Source organism: Galeopterus variegatus, unplaced genomic scaffold (genome assembly GCF_000696425.1).
Source record: "Galeopterus variegatus unplaced genomic scaffold, G_variegatus-3.0.2 Scaffold5780, whole genome shotgun sequence".
Taxonomy (NCBI): Eukaryota; Metazoa; Chordata; class Mammalia; order Dermoptera; family Cynocephalidae; genus Galeopterus; species Galeopterus variegatus.
The window spans coordinates 31076-45444 of NW_007731891.1; positions in this window are offsets into that span (position 1 = coordinate 31076).

The following is a 14369-nucleotide window of genomic DNA, read 5'->3' on the forward strand; positions in this document are numbered from 1 at the left end:
CCCTTCTGTCCATGAACAAAATTTAGTTTTTCCTGTGGCCCCTTGAATGGCAATGGGGGGCTTATTGCTAGGCAATTCTGGTTTTTTCAGTACAGAGTATGTAGCCCCCATGTCCACCAGAAATGATACTGGTTTTCCTTATAGTAGGCACATTGGTCTTTATCCAATGGTGGGCGTTTCTTTTGTCCCCGTGTTGACTGCTCCTTTAGGGGCCGGAGGTTTCTTGGGTTGGCCTTGTGTGGCCAGCAGAACCTTAGTTAGTCATTTAAGCTGCTTATCTTCAGGTGGGTCACGATTTGCGAAAACCTTTTGGGCTATTTCTACCAACTCTGAAAGAACCTTGCCCTGAAATCCCTCTAATCTCTGCAACTTCCGTTTTGTATCGGGTGCAGACTGAGCTACAAAGGCCAAATTAACTGCCCTTTGATTTTCCGGTGCTTCTGGGTCTATGGGTGTATAGATCCGGTTCGCCTCTAGGAGGCGCTCTACGAATGCACCTGGAGATTGGGCGGGCTGTTGGGTTACTTCACTAACCTTAGGTTTGTGAGTTTTCGGGCTGCAGCTCGAACCCCTCGTAACAGGACCTGGCGAAACCGATCGAGAGCCTCCTTACCTTTATTACTATTTGGGTCCCAATCGGGCGGCGGGCGGGAAAACAGCAGCCAATCGCTCAGGGTCATCCGTGGGGAGACCATTGGGGCTCAGGATAGCCCGTTGGGCCTCTCGGCGGATTCGTTCACGTTCCTCAGAAGTGAACAGAGTCTGTAACAATTGTTGGTGATTATCCCAGGTGGGCTGGTGAGTATAAGAGACAGACTCAAGCAGAGACATGAGACCGTGTGGATCAGCAGAAAAGGAAGGGTTCTGGTTTTTCCAGTTGTAAAGATCACTGGTGGCAAAGGGAACATGTGCCATAAAAGGGCCGTCTGCCCCTGCGGCCTCACGCAAGGGGAAGAGTCCAGGAGGGGAAGCAGTGGAGGAAGGGGAAGCAGAGGAAGGAGGGGACACTGGCAGGGCGGGACTCTGGAGATGATAAGAGGCCCCAGAGTGGGTGTGGGGGAGAGATAAGTGGGTCAGACACTTGGGTGGGGTCCCCTGCATAAGGTGGAGGGTGGCGGGTCAGACCCAGCTCCATCCGGCTCCTCTGGAGAGGCTGATAAAACTTGCTTAGGGGCAGAATCAGGGCGCGGCTTTGTCAGGAGAATGGCGGTGGTCTCTCGGTACCAAGCATTTTTCTTTCACCCTGGAAAACATCTCTTTAACCAAGGAGGAGGGTAAGACAGAATTTCAATCCAAATGAGAATATAAGGTATCTGATCAGGGTGTCCGGGTTTTCTGAAGATGACCCGTCTGACAGCCTGAGCTAAGGGGGGCTAAGAGAGCCCTCTGATGGCCAGCGACATTGAAGGCTGGCCATCAATCTCACAAAGGACTCGCAAGACTTTGGGGTCCACGGAGGCCCCGAAGTCTGCAGCCTTCTCTCAGAAGGTGTTAAAGTTCATAAGAAAACATTGGAAGACAGTTGGAGGATCCTTGTCCCACGATGTCCTGTGGAGCTGAAATGGCCAAGCTACACTTATAGCAGACAACACAAAACGAAAGTAGACAAACAAAAGGACTTAAACACAGACCGAAACTAACAAACAATATGTGTATAATAAAAGATTTTAAAATCAAAATTCAAGTCCCAATGACCTAAAAAAGGTCCCAACGGATCAGAACGATGTCTCTGATCCAGGGAAAGGCATCTCCAGCTGTGTCCAGCCTAGCCTTTTTCCCAACCAAGGAGTCGACTCACCAAGTTCAATGGCGCCTGCCATGGGTTTGTCTCTCTGGGGCTGAAGAACGTCTTTTCAGGAATTCCCCCCTAGAGATCCAAAGAGTCCCACCGCCAAAAGGATGATTCTTGAGAGGCTTAAGTGATCCCTGTACGGGCCACCAAATGTTATGGCCAACGTCCGACGGGTAAAAGAAATTTGCCCACGAGAACCGGGTCATAGGAAAGGGAAAAAAGTTTATTTCTGGCAGCCAGGGCTACGCAGGCCAATCGAGAAGCGCAGCCCCGAGTTGAAACCTATTGCAGCTTTTATTTTTAGCTAGGCGGGAATTTCTCACACCTGACACAATCTAGCCAATGCAAGCAAGCCAGCGATACATAAGCTAATTTTGTGGGTAGCCCTGTAGCCCCTCCCCACCCTGGATTCCCCATAGGGACTTTCCAGGCTAAAATGGCAGAGCCGCCTAAAATGGCGTTGGCCATGCTACTCTGTTTATTCCCCCATTTATTTTAGCAAGCAATTTGTACAGAAGCAGAATGCATATGCTAAGGTCAGTAGGGGTTGGGGCGTCCCTTAACACTATCATTAATATTTTCTCTTTCATTTAATGGCAGTTTTTTTCCATGAAGAAATACAACTCAAAAAATTATTTCAGCTGAAGTGCTGGATATGAATTAGCAGGCAGTGGATGACAAAGTCACAGAGGGATGAAAGTGTTGGACAGTCACCCAGTTTGTTTAGTGACTGTCTCTTGCTCCCACACACCTGCCTCGCAGCATACAACTCAAATGTGTGCCCCAGTAGAACGACAGCCTTCTAAGTGTCATGTAGCATTGGGATAATAAAAGAAAAGCAGGAACTACTAATATTAAATCTGTGATTGCCAAATCCAGGGATGCCAAGGCACTTGTAAACTGCTGGAAGGGTCCAGGACAGATATAATCAGAAAATAGTTCTTCCAAAACAAAGGAGAAGAGCTGTGGATTTTAAATACTTGTAAGTCTCTGACCCAATCTTGTTCCATTATCCATTAAAACAAAGAAAATGACCCAAATCTAAGCCTGCTATTTCCAGAATGGTTAGCGTATTTACAAACTACAAGGCTCATGGCGCTGTGTTTTCTGAAACAGCAAACCAACCAGCCTAAAAAGAAGCAGGGCAGCACTTGAAGTTACATCCCTACTCTTTGCCCTCCAACTCAGAAAACCAGTTTTTACCACCTTTACCAGTGAGACAACCAGGCAGCTGTCTCTCTGTTGCACAGATATGGCTTTATGAGAGGAACCCCAAGAGTCAGGACAAGGTCAGGTGGCCCATGATCCAGCAGAGCCCCACAAGATGAATATACACAGGTGTGAGAAATTGAGCAGGAGCTATTAACGTCAACCAGCATCCAGAGTGACACTGAGCAGGGCCAGGGCTCATCTGTGCCCCTGACCATTGGGGAAAATGTGACCTGACAGATCTCTCAGAATTCAGAGGTAAATGAGCATGAAAGATGGGGCCTATGAAAGCACAGCACAGCACAAGGAAAGGGGGCAAGTTTATGACAAGTTTGTGAAACAGCTCGGCTTTGAAAATAACACATGATGAAGACCTGGGGAAAATTCCAGAAAACTGCTTGACAGGGTGCCTTTGAGAGAGGTGTGGAAAGACATGCTAAGTGAATGGGCCAAGATGAAGAGACAATGATAGGAAATGAAAAGATAAAATGCTCAACTGGGTACTATGTAATGTTTTGATCTACAAGTATACATTGTAGAAAGATCCAGTCAATATAATTAACATTTCCACAACCACAACAACTTATCATTTTTTCTGAGGTAAGAACACTAAAAATTTATCCTTGAGAGCATGCCCAGGGTCCTAGTAAGGAGCCAACGCCCACAGCCCCCTCTGCCCAGAAGCAGGCAGGACAGCATGCCCAGGGTCCTAGGCAAGAATCTGAGGGCTGCGGCCCTTCCACCCAGAAGCAGGCAAGAGGGCATGCTAAAATACCACTTCCACATGGGTGGCACACCACAGCCACTGCCATGGCCATGACTATGGCTGCCAAAAAAGCAGCTCGACACCACAGTAGCAGCCACAGCCAATGTGCAAGTGGCCTGCTGAACACTCAACTGCACTGACACAGGGACAGTCACCAGAGGAGACTAGAAAAAGAAGAGGAAATCTCTCTCCTCAAAGCCCACGTCAGAGTTATAAAAGAAGCAACTGCTCTACCAGATGACCAGACATCAACATAGAGATACCAGAGATATGAAAACCCAAGAAAATATGACACCACCAAAAGAATACAGTAATTCTCAAATACCGGACTCTATTGATCAGGAAACCCTTAAAATGACTGAAAAAGAATTCCAAGTAACAATTTTAAGGAAACTCACTGAGATATGAGAAGACTCAGACAATGTAATGAAATGAGAAAAAAAAAATCTGGGATATGAAGGAAGAAATTTACCAAGAGATTAATACCTTAAAAAAGAATGTAGCAGAACTCATGGAACTGAATGATTCACTCAATGAAATAAAAAACACATTCAAGAGCTTAAGCAGCAGGCTAGAGCAAGCAGAAGAATGTCTGCTCTTGAACATAGTCTTTTTGAAGTAACTCAGTGCTGTAGAATGGATGCCCCCCCCCAATCTCATTGAAGTTTAAACCCCAATTGTAACTGTTGAGGGTAGGAAATCCTATCATATTAATTGAAAGGTGAGGCTTTGAATAGGTGATTAGAATGTAGGACCATGCTCTAGTGGATGGATTAAAAATGGTGGTTCTGAGGGCTTCAAAAAGAGAGTGAATGAAGGAGTTACTCTCTCTGCTCTTTCTGTTCCACCATTTTGCAATGTGATACCCGGTTGTCACTGAAGTCACCACCAAAGAAAGCCTTCACCACCTGTGTTCTCTGGACTTTGGATTTCCAGCCTCTGAAACTGCAAGTAATAAATTTTGTTTTCTTTATAAAATACCCAGTTCTGTGTATCTTGTTATAAGCAACAGAAATGGACTAATACACCCAGGTGGACAAAAAGAAGGCAAGAAGAATTTTAAAAAATAAAGAAAGTCTAAGAGGGCTAGCAGACAACCTTAAGCCCACAAAAATTTGAATCATGGGTGTTCCAGAAGGGGAGGAGAAAGGAAAAGGCATGAAAAACCTATTCAATGAAATAGTAATGGAAAACTTTCCAGGTATAGGGGGATACATGGACCTTCATATCCAGGAGGCTCAAAGATCCCCAAACAGATTCAACCCAAAAAGATCCTCTCCAAGACACATTATAGTGAAACTGGCAAAGCAAAAAGACAAAGAGAGAATCTTAAAAGAAGCAAGAGAAAAGCATCAAGTTACCTGTAAAGGAGCCCCTATCAGCCTAACAGCAAACTTCTCAACAGAAACTCTGCAGGCCAGAAGAAAATGGGATGATAGAATCAAAATACTAAAAGAAAAACTACCAGCCAAGAATACTATATCCAGCCAGGCTATTCTTTAGAAATGCAGGAGAAATCCTGTATTTTCCAGACAAACAAAAACTGCAGGAGTTCACCACCACATGACCACCCCTACAAGAAATCCTCAAGGAAGACCTGCATCTGGAATCTGAAAAACAATAATCACTACTGCAAATGCACAAGAAAGAACAAAACCCACTTGTAGAACAAAAATGCAAACAAAAAAGAGAAAGAAACTTAATTTTACCACCACAAAAAACCATAATGACAAAGTAGTAATGACACTGCTTTATTTCTGATTTTAGTAATTTTGGTCTTCTCTCTTTTTTTCTTGGTCAGTCTAGATAAAGGTTTGCAAATTTTGTTGATAGTTTTAAACTTTTGGTTTTGTTGATTTTCTCTATTGCTTTTTAATTCCCTATTTCATATATTTCTGTTGTAATCTTTGTTATTTCCTACTTACATTTGCTTTGTTTTTGTGTGTTCTACTTTTTCTATTTTCTTAAGGTAGTTTACTTTACTGATTTGAGATTTTTCTTATTTTTAATATAGATGTTTACAGGTATAAATTTTCCTCTAAGCACTGCATGAGCCCTGCATCCTATTAATTTTGATATGTTGCATTTTGGTCTTTACCTCAAAATACTCTCTAATCTCCTTGTGAGTTTTCTTTTTACCCATTGTTAGTTTAGGAGAGTGTTGTTTAATTTCCACATATTTGTGAGTTTTCTAAATTTCCTTCTGTTATTGTGGCCAGAAAACACATTTTCTACAATCTTAGCCTTTAAAAAAAATTTAAGCAAATAAAAAGTTCATGGAAAGAGTTCCATTATCTTTCTATTCTATTTTTCAATGAACTTTTTGAAGTGCTCTTGTGTTTATATTCTGTTTTATTGATTTTTTGTGCAATTTATGTTGCTAAACTTAGGTATTTAATTTCTGTTCTTGATTTCTTTTTTAAAGTGGACTTGTTGATTTGCTCAGAAGTTAATTTGCCTTTGAAAAGTTTATTCATCTTCCTGTTGAAATTAACCTGATAATTTCAAGCTTTTAGAAGACATTAGAGAGCTATTTCAAATAATTGTACAGATTATACAATGAAATATGTAAATTTTAATAGGTTTTACATCTCCAGTTTTTGTGAAAATTTGAAGCCCTATTTTCTACAGAGTATTTTATTATTCATCTGTTATTCAGTTTATGTATTTGTTATTTGAACAAATAAATGTGCGTATCCTTGTAAAAAAAAAAATCTATTCTTTTAGCAGCTTTGACATATACCACACACTGTTATTAACTGTGGTCACCGTGCAGTGCTTTTTACCTGGTGATCAGCATCTGCCCTTTCTCCATCACTTCTCTGACCAGCCTCTGCTTCTATGAAATTGACTTCTTTAGGGGGCCGGCCTGGTGGTGCACTGCTACAGTGCGCCGCTTGGGAAGCGCGGCAGCGCTCCTGCCGAGGGTTCAGATCCCACATACAGACCAGTTCCCGCTCACTGGCTGAGCGAGGTGTGGGAGCGACACCGAGGGCTGCGATCCCGTTGCCGGTCCCGGGTCCCGGTCCGGTACGGGTGTGACACTGAGGATTGCGATCCGTTGCCGGTCACGAAAAAAAAGACAAAAAGGAAAAAAAAAAAAAAAAAAAAGAAATTGACTTCTTTAGATTCTCCATATAAATGAGATCATATAATATTTGTCTTTTTTCACGTAACATCATGTCTTCCAGTTTCATTCATGTTGCTGCAAATGACAGAATTTCCTTCTTTTCAAAGTTTGTGTAATATTCCATTGTGTATATATATTTTGTACATTTTCTTCATCCATTTGTCTGTTGAGGGACATTGAGGTTGTTTCCATATATCACACTGCACATCTTAATGTACGCAATTATTATTTTTCTATTAAAAATAAATTAATAAAATTTTTTAAATAGCTGTCAAATTTGGGGTTTTATAGTTCAGTAAAATATCTCCCTCAAATTTGGGGAACACATTTAGGGTTCCAAATTTTTCTTTTATGAAGTGAACAAGTTATTTTTATTTATTTATTTATTTTTAAAAAGATGACCGGTGAGGGGATCTTAACCCTTGACTTGGTGTGGTTTGCACCACGCTCTCCAAGTGAGCTAACCGGCCATCCCTATATAGGGATCTGAACCCATGGCCTCAGTGTTATCAGCACCGCACTCTCCCAAGTGAGCCATGGGCTGGCCCTTAAAGTGAACAAGTTAAATGAACAACAATTTAAAAAAAACGATTATATCTACTGTCTCCATTATTCTGAAACAATGGGCATAATAACCTCAAATTAAAATGGGCACAATCAAAGAATAAAAAAACACATTTTGGAAAAAAAAATAAAGGCCCAATTGGTTGGGATATGAAAGAATCGTATTTAAACAAAATTTTTAATAAAAAATGTTAAAATTCTTTCTAAGGCAGCACTGAGAAATATAGAAAAGATGGAAAATCAAACCCGTAATGGAAGGAGTAAAGTTGAGATGCTCTTTGAAAATGAAAAGAAAATGATCTGAAAGCCCTGAGGTCCACATGGTAAGCATGGAGGTCAGCCTGCAGAGGTCTGACTGGGGCGTTACAGGTGCTTCTCAGTGAGATAGAAAGGTCAATAAAGACAGAAACAACAGTGGCAGTTCAAGTCACAAAGTAGTCCACTGGCAAAATTCTCTCTTCTTCAGAAGAGATCAGTCCTTTTTCTTAAGGCCTTCAAGTGACTGTGTGAGACCCAGCCTCACCAAGGAGCGTCATCTGCGTTACTCAAAGTTGAAGTCTGACTGAGGTCTAGACAAGTTGACACACAAAACTAACCATCACAATCTTTATAATTCAAAACACTTGCTGTTATGTTCCTAGCTTTGGATTTCTTTTCAGAATAAGCCTTTCTTATCTGCATGTGTGAAGAACTTTAAGAAAAAATTTTTATTGGCATATTCATTGTTTCAAATCATACTTATTCTTTATGCCCCTTATCCAATCTCTCTGCTTCCCCTCTTCCGCCTCTAACAACCATAGATTTGTTCTCTCCATCTGATACACTAACTGTTCCTCTGTTGGTTTGTTGCTTAGATGATCTTGTTCAGTATGGAGACAGGTGTGGTCAAGTCCTCCCCTATTATTGTAAAGCAGATGCTTCTTGTATTACTCTGAAGTGTGCTTTGTAGAGAGACAGAACCTCTTCTTTTTTTTTTGGTCTCTGCTGGTGCCTCTCCTGTGTCAATGCCGTTGAGAGTCTGGCATGCCATCTGCATGGTGGCTGTAATCACTGCAATAGAGAGTAGCCGCTTTTGTGGTAGCCATGGCAATTGTGGTGGCTGTGGTGGGCTACCCGTGTGGAAATGGTGTTTTTGGTGTGCTTTTTACCTGGTTGCAGCTGGGTTCGGCTTCCCCGGGCTCCAACCTTCATTCTAAGATGGTGTTGTGGAGCAGTTGTCGGGGGAGAAGAAGAAGGGAAGGAAGAGGAGAAATAGGGTGGGAAGAGGGGGAAAAAGGAGGAGTTTGATGGAGGCCTGTGGTTCCCCTCATTCTGGCAGGGGAGACCAGGGGACTTTCAGTGGTGGCTGGGTCATTGATGCAGATTGGGCTGGATGCTGATGTCAGGGGTGTGTGGCTGAAGCCCTTGGCCACCCACAGTCCCACATCAGGATCCTGGGGTGATTCCTGCAGCAGCTTGATGGTCATCACAGGGTCGATTGAAGATGTCCAGGAGGTGTGGCTGGAGCTCTTGGTCCCTGACCACCCCAGCTCGGGACCCAGTTCACTTCCTGCGGTGGCTTGGTGATTGTCACTATGCTGGTTGTGGATGTCAGGGGGGCTGTGGCTGAGGCCATCGGCCCCCCCCACCACCCTGGCTTGGGAGCCTGGGGTACTTCCTGTGGCAGCTTAGTGGTCATCATCGGGCTGGTTGCAGATGTCGGGGGAGCATGACTGAGGCTTTTCAAATTTCAAATTTATTTTATTATTTACATTTTCTACTATTAGAGAAAGCCTGCATGCTTTCTGCTTTATGGAAATTTTAAAGATTTTTTTCTTGTGGACCAATAGATGTCTCACTGGTACCGCAATGTTTGTAAATATCTCATAAATATTTGAACAAACAGTATATTCTATCTTTGTAGGGTAGAGAGTTTGGTAGAATAGAAAGTTTTATATATCTACTAGATTATTCAAATTCTCAGTAACCTTTTTTATTTGTTGAATAAAATGTCAAAAGTGGAGAGTGATATGGTAAAATAAGCCTCATAATAGTTATACTCTAATTTCTCATTTATATAAAATGCTTGGTTTTATACATTTCGATACTGTGCTATTCTACAGATAAAGATTCATGAATATAGGGTTATATTTTTCCATAATATATCATAACTTAATAATATTAATATGACCTATTTGTTCTGTTGATCTAAAAAGAAACTGAGGCCAAATACATATAGCAAGGATTTATTGAACAATTACGACTATTGCAACTGTGGAGACACATAGATCAGGTCACCCAGAGGAATATGTTCCAAAGAGGCCAGTAGAGCTTAACATTTTATAATCACAAGAAGGGAGAAATCAAAGGAGAGGGGTAGAAGGACAGGCTTCCTGATCACTTTATGAGTTTTTTCTATTATTTGTACATGATGTGTAGATTTGGGTTTGTTACTAGGTTACATCCTATATGCAGGGATCTATGGTAAGGTTTACAAGAAGCATCTTAGGTTATTTTTGGCTTTCCAACTGATTCTAAGTAAAATGATCTTATGATAACAGTTGAAAGCGATAAAATTATGATAACAGGTGAAAGTGACTGCTGGCTTATCCTAAATCTCACAAGGCACTATAATTTAGCTGACCTTGTCAGAGCAGATTTTTTGTTATCAGTTCCATATATTTTTTTAGTATAAATGAGACCTTGTTTAAAATTAATAGTGCTTCCTCTGTATTGTCACTTTGTTCTTTAAAAATTTTTATTCTCCTGTTTCCTTTTGTTTTGAGTATCTTATAAGCAATAACTGTGATTGCATTTCAAAACCCAAACTAGAAGTTTCTGTTATTTAAAGAATGAGTCCAATTTATTTACATTTATTGTTGCAATTGATATGACTAATTTTATTTCTGTCATATTGTTTTATGCTTTGGGTTTCTTATACTTCTTTACCCTTTATGGTCCTTATACTATGCAAACTATATTTTGTTTGTTTTTAAAATATAACCTAGTATTTTTCAATTCTGATAGCTTTAGCAATATTACTCAATCCATATTTTTGAATTATTAATTCCATAGGGAAATGATGTTTTTGACACTGGCTCTCTTAAGTCATTTTGTACCCTTCTATTTCACCATGTCTTCTTCTTCCTCATGTTTTATTTGTTCATATAATCTGGTATTTTGGACCCAGGGTATTGTTATTGAATTATTTTTTAATTGTAGGTCTTCTTTATGAAAAATTGATTTATGCCTTTATGTTTGTTTGTAACCAATTTTTTTTTTTTTTTGTCTTTTTCCGTGTCCGGCAACAGATCGCAACCCTCAGTGTTGCCCCTGTACCGGGCCGGGACCGGCAACGGGATTGCAACCCTCGGTGTTGCTCCCGCGCCTCGCTTAGCCAGTGAGCGGGAACCGGTCCTTATGTGGGATCCGAACCCTCGGGCGGGAGCGCCGCCGCGCTTCCCAAGCGGCGCACTATCCAGTGCGCCACTGGGCCGGCCCTGTAACCAATTTTTACAATAACTATTTAGATTCAACTACATATTTCATGGGTTTCAACAGTCACCACCAATCTCTTGATATTAAGAGTTTCTATTCTCTAGTTCTGAATTGTGATTTTCCTCTTAGTTGGAGAATCATTTTCATGTAATTTTTTCATTTGAGACATTTTCTAAATTTTTGCATATCTGTTGCTTTTATATATCAATGACAACTTATCTGGATATACATTTTTTTTTAGCTTACAACCTCAAAACTTTAAAATTGTCTTTTTGTTTACTGATATTTAGTGCAGCAGAAGCAAAATGCTGATGGATCTGATTTATTGCTCTGTAATAACTTTTTTCCTTCATAAATGGAGAAAAGATTTTATCCTGACATGCATGAATATGTGTGTGTATAATGTAAATTCGTATTTTAGGGAGAAACATTTGAGAAGATTTTACCAATATTAGGAATGAGACAGAAGTGCTGTTATAAACTGAATTTTTGTGACCCCCCAAACTCATATGTTGAAATCCTAACCCTCAATGGGATGGTCTTAGGAGGTGGGGCCTTTGGGAGAAAATTAGGTCATGAGGGTGGAGCCCTTATGTATGGTATTAGTGTCCTTAAAAGAAGAAACATGAGATGGATAATAGCTCTCTGGGCCATGTGAAAATACAGCCAGAAGACGGCCAGAAGCAAGCCAGGAAGCGGGTCCTCACCAGACACCAGATCTGCCAGCACCTGGATCTTGGACTTTCCAGCTTACAGAACAGTGAGAAGTAAGTGTTTAAGCCACCCAGTCTATGGTAATTTGTTATAGAAGCCCAAACTAAGACAAATGCCAACTATCACCTTTATTTAACCTGTTTTTGGAGACTCTGCTCAATGCAATAAGCTATTAAACTAATAACGTTAGAAGAGAAGAGAAATCTTTTGGGGAAAGATATTGCAGTCTGCATACAAACAAGAGAATACTTTTAGAAGTCCTATAATTATGAAGACACTTGGATAAAGATATTTATATACAATAACCAATTTATTTTTTCAAAGACAACAGATGGGCAAGCGTCCAGCAAGTCTACTTTTTGTTTTGTTTTATGGTTCGTGTTATCAACACTGCATTCTGACCAACTGAGCTAACCAGCCAGCCCAAGACATTTATATACAGATGGCATTTCATATAGAATCAACTTGTTAGAAAATATAATAGAAAAAATATTCTTTTTTCTTTTTTTCCCTTTTGTCTTTTTTCGTGACCGGCAATGGATCGCAACCCTCAGTGTCGCGCCCGTACCGGACTGGGACCGGCAACGGGATCGCAACCCTCGGTGTTGCGCCCGCACCTCGCTCAGCCAGTGAGCGGCTGGTCTGTATGTGGGATCCGAACCCTCGGCGGGAGCGCCGCCGCACTCCGAAGCGGTGCACTGTAGCAGTGCGCCACCAGGCCGGCCCAGAAAAAATATTCTGTTAACAATAGAACAATTTATATTTTTAAGCCTTTGACTAATTCTAACAAGAATTATTTGGGACCTCTATAAAAAAAATACCATATAAAGTTAACAATTCTTAACAAATTAATTTATAGTATTAACAAAATCTCAAAGATTCCTAAAGTTCATTAGTTTTAGGGACTGAAGGAAAGCAAAATATTTCAGCCAAAAAAATACTTCTTTTAAGATAAGCTAATTCAGAGGGGCTGGAAAAACAAGAATGCTAGAAGACTGCCTTTAAAAAAAAATTGGTTATGAATATTCATGAGATACAAAGCTGATTGTCACCCCTTGTGCCCAAGATGTGAAGGCCAGATTCATACTGGCAGCATGCCCATTACCACAAATTGAGTTTGTACCCCATGTCCCCCACCCAAATATTCCCATCCTCTCTCCCTCTCCCCCTATTCCTCCCCACTGCATTTGTAGCCCAGGGAATGTTCTCTCCCTCTGCAAGTCCAACACACCACTGTGGTCTTTCTTTCCTTCCTTCTTTCTCTCTTATTTCCCACTTATGAGTGAGCACATGTGGTTTTTATCCCTCTGTGCTTTGCTTATTTCACTCAACTTAAGTTTCTCCAGGTTCATACATGTTGTTGCAAATGTGAGAACTTCATTCTTTTTTATGGCAGAGTAGTACTCCATGGTGTATATATACCCCAGTTTCCTTATTCAATCACCCATCGATGGACATTTAGGTTAGGTTCCATGTCTTGGCTATTGTAAACAGAGCTGCGATGAACATGGGAGTGCAGGTATCTGTAAGAAAATAATCTAAGTGATTCATTTTCAGAAATAATTCAGGCCCAGCCCATAAGTTGTCTGACTGGTCCAGCCCAGTCCTGGGGGATGGCTGAATAGACAAAGTTCTCCTTGAGATGCTAATGAGTTACTAGTCCTCAATTCTTTACTTCAAATGGATAAAGTCCTACTTGAGATAGTAATGAGTTAATAGCTCTTTATTGTTCTCTTCATCTCCTGATGCTTCTCCTTTCACAGGGTTTTGGTGGGTCTTTTTTGCAGGCTTGTCCTGAGCCCACAGACAAAGAAATTTCTTACAAGGGGGTAATAAATCAGGGTAACCTTAGACGTCATCCAGGAAGATTGTGCACCCTGACCAAAGAGGAGGCAGGGGCAGGGACTTGCACACTGGGGAATAAATTACTTGCTACAGTCCTTTTCCGTGTGCCTGCCCATCAGACACCTGAAACTTGCAAGGCCATAAAGTCTCGCTTTGCTGTACCTCATGTCTCCATGTCCATCCTGTGGCCTTGGACAGGTGAGGGCATTTCTCACAGTATCCTATCGACATGATGATTTCCATTCTTCTGGGCACATACCCAGAAGTGGGATTGCTGGATCATATGGAAGATCTATCTGTAGTTGTTTGAGAAACCTCCATACTCTTTTCCATAGTGGTTGTACTAATTTACAGTCCCACCAGCAGTGTAGTAGTGTTCCCTTCTCTCCACACCCTCACCAGCATTTGTTCTTCACCATCTTTTTGACTATAGCCAGTCTAACTGGGGTGAGGTGGTATCTGAATGTAGTTTTAATTTGCATTTCCCTGATGACGAGTAATGTTGAGCATTTTTTCAGGTACCTGTTAGCCATTTGTATGTCTTCCTTTGAAAAATGTCTATTCAGCTCCTTTGCCCATTTTTTAATTGTGTTATTTCTTTTTTTAACGTGTAATTGCTTGAGTTCCTTATATATTATGGATATTAATCCCTTGTTGGATGCATAGTTAGCAAAAATTTTCTCCCATTCTGAAGGTTGTCATTTCACTTTGTTGATTCTTTCCTTTGTTGTGCAGAAGATTTTTAGTTTGATATAGTCCCAATTATTTATTTATTTATTTATTTATTTATTAATTTTTTTTTTTGTCTTTTTGTCTTTTTCCGTGTCCGGCAATGGATCGCAACCCTCAGTGTTGCCCCCGTACCGGACCGG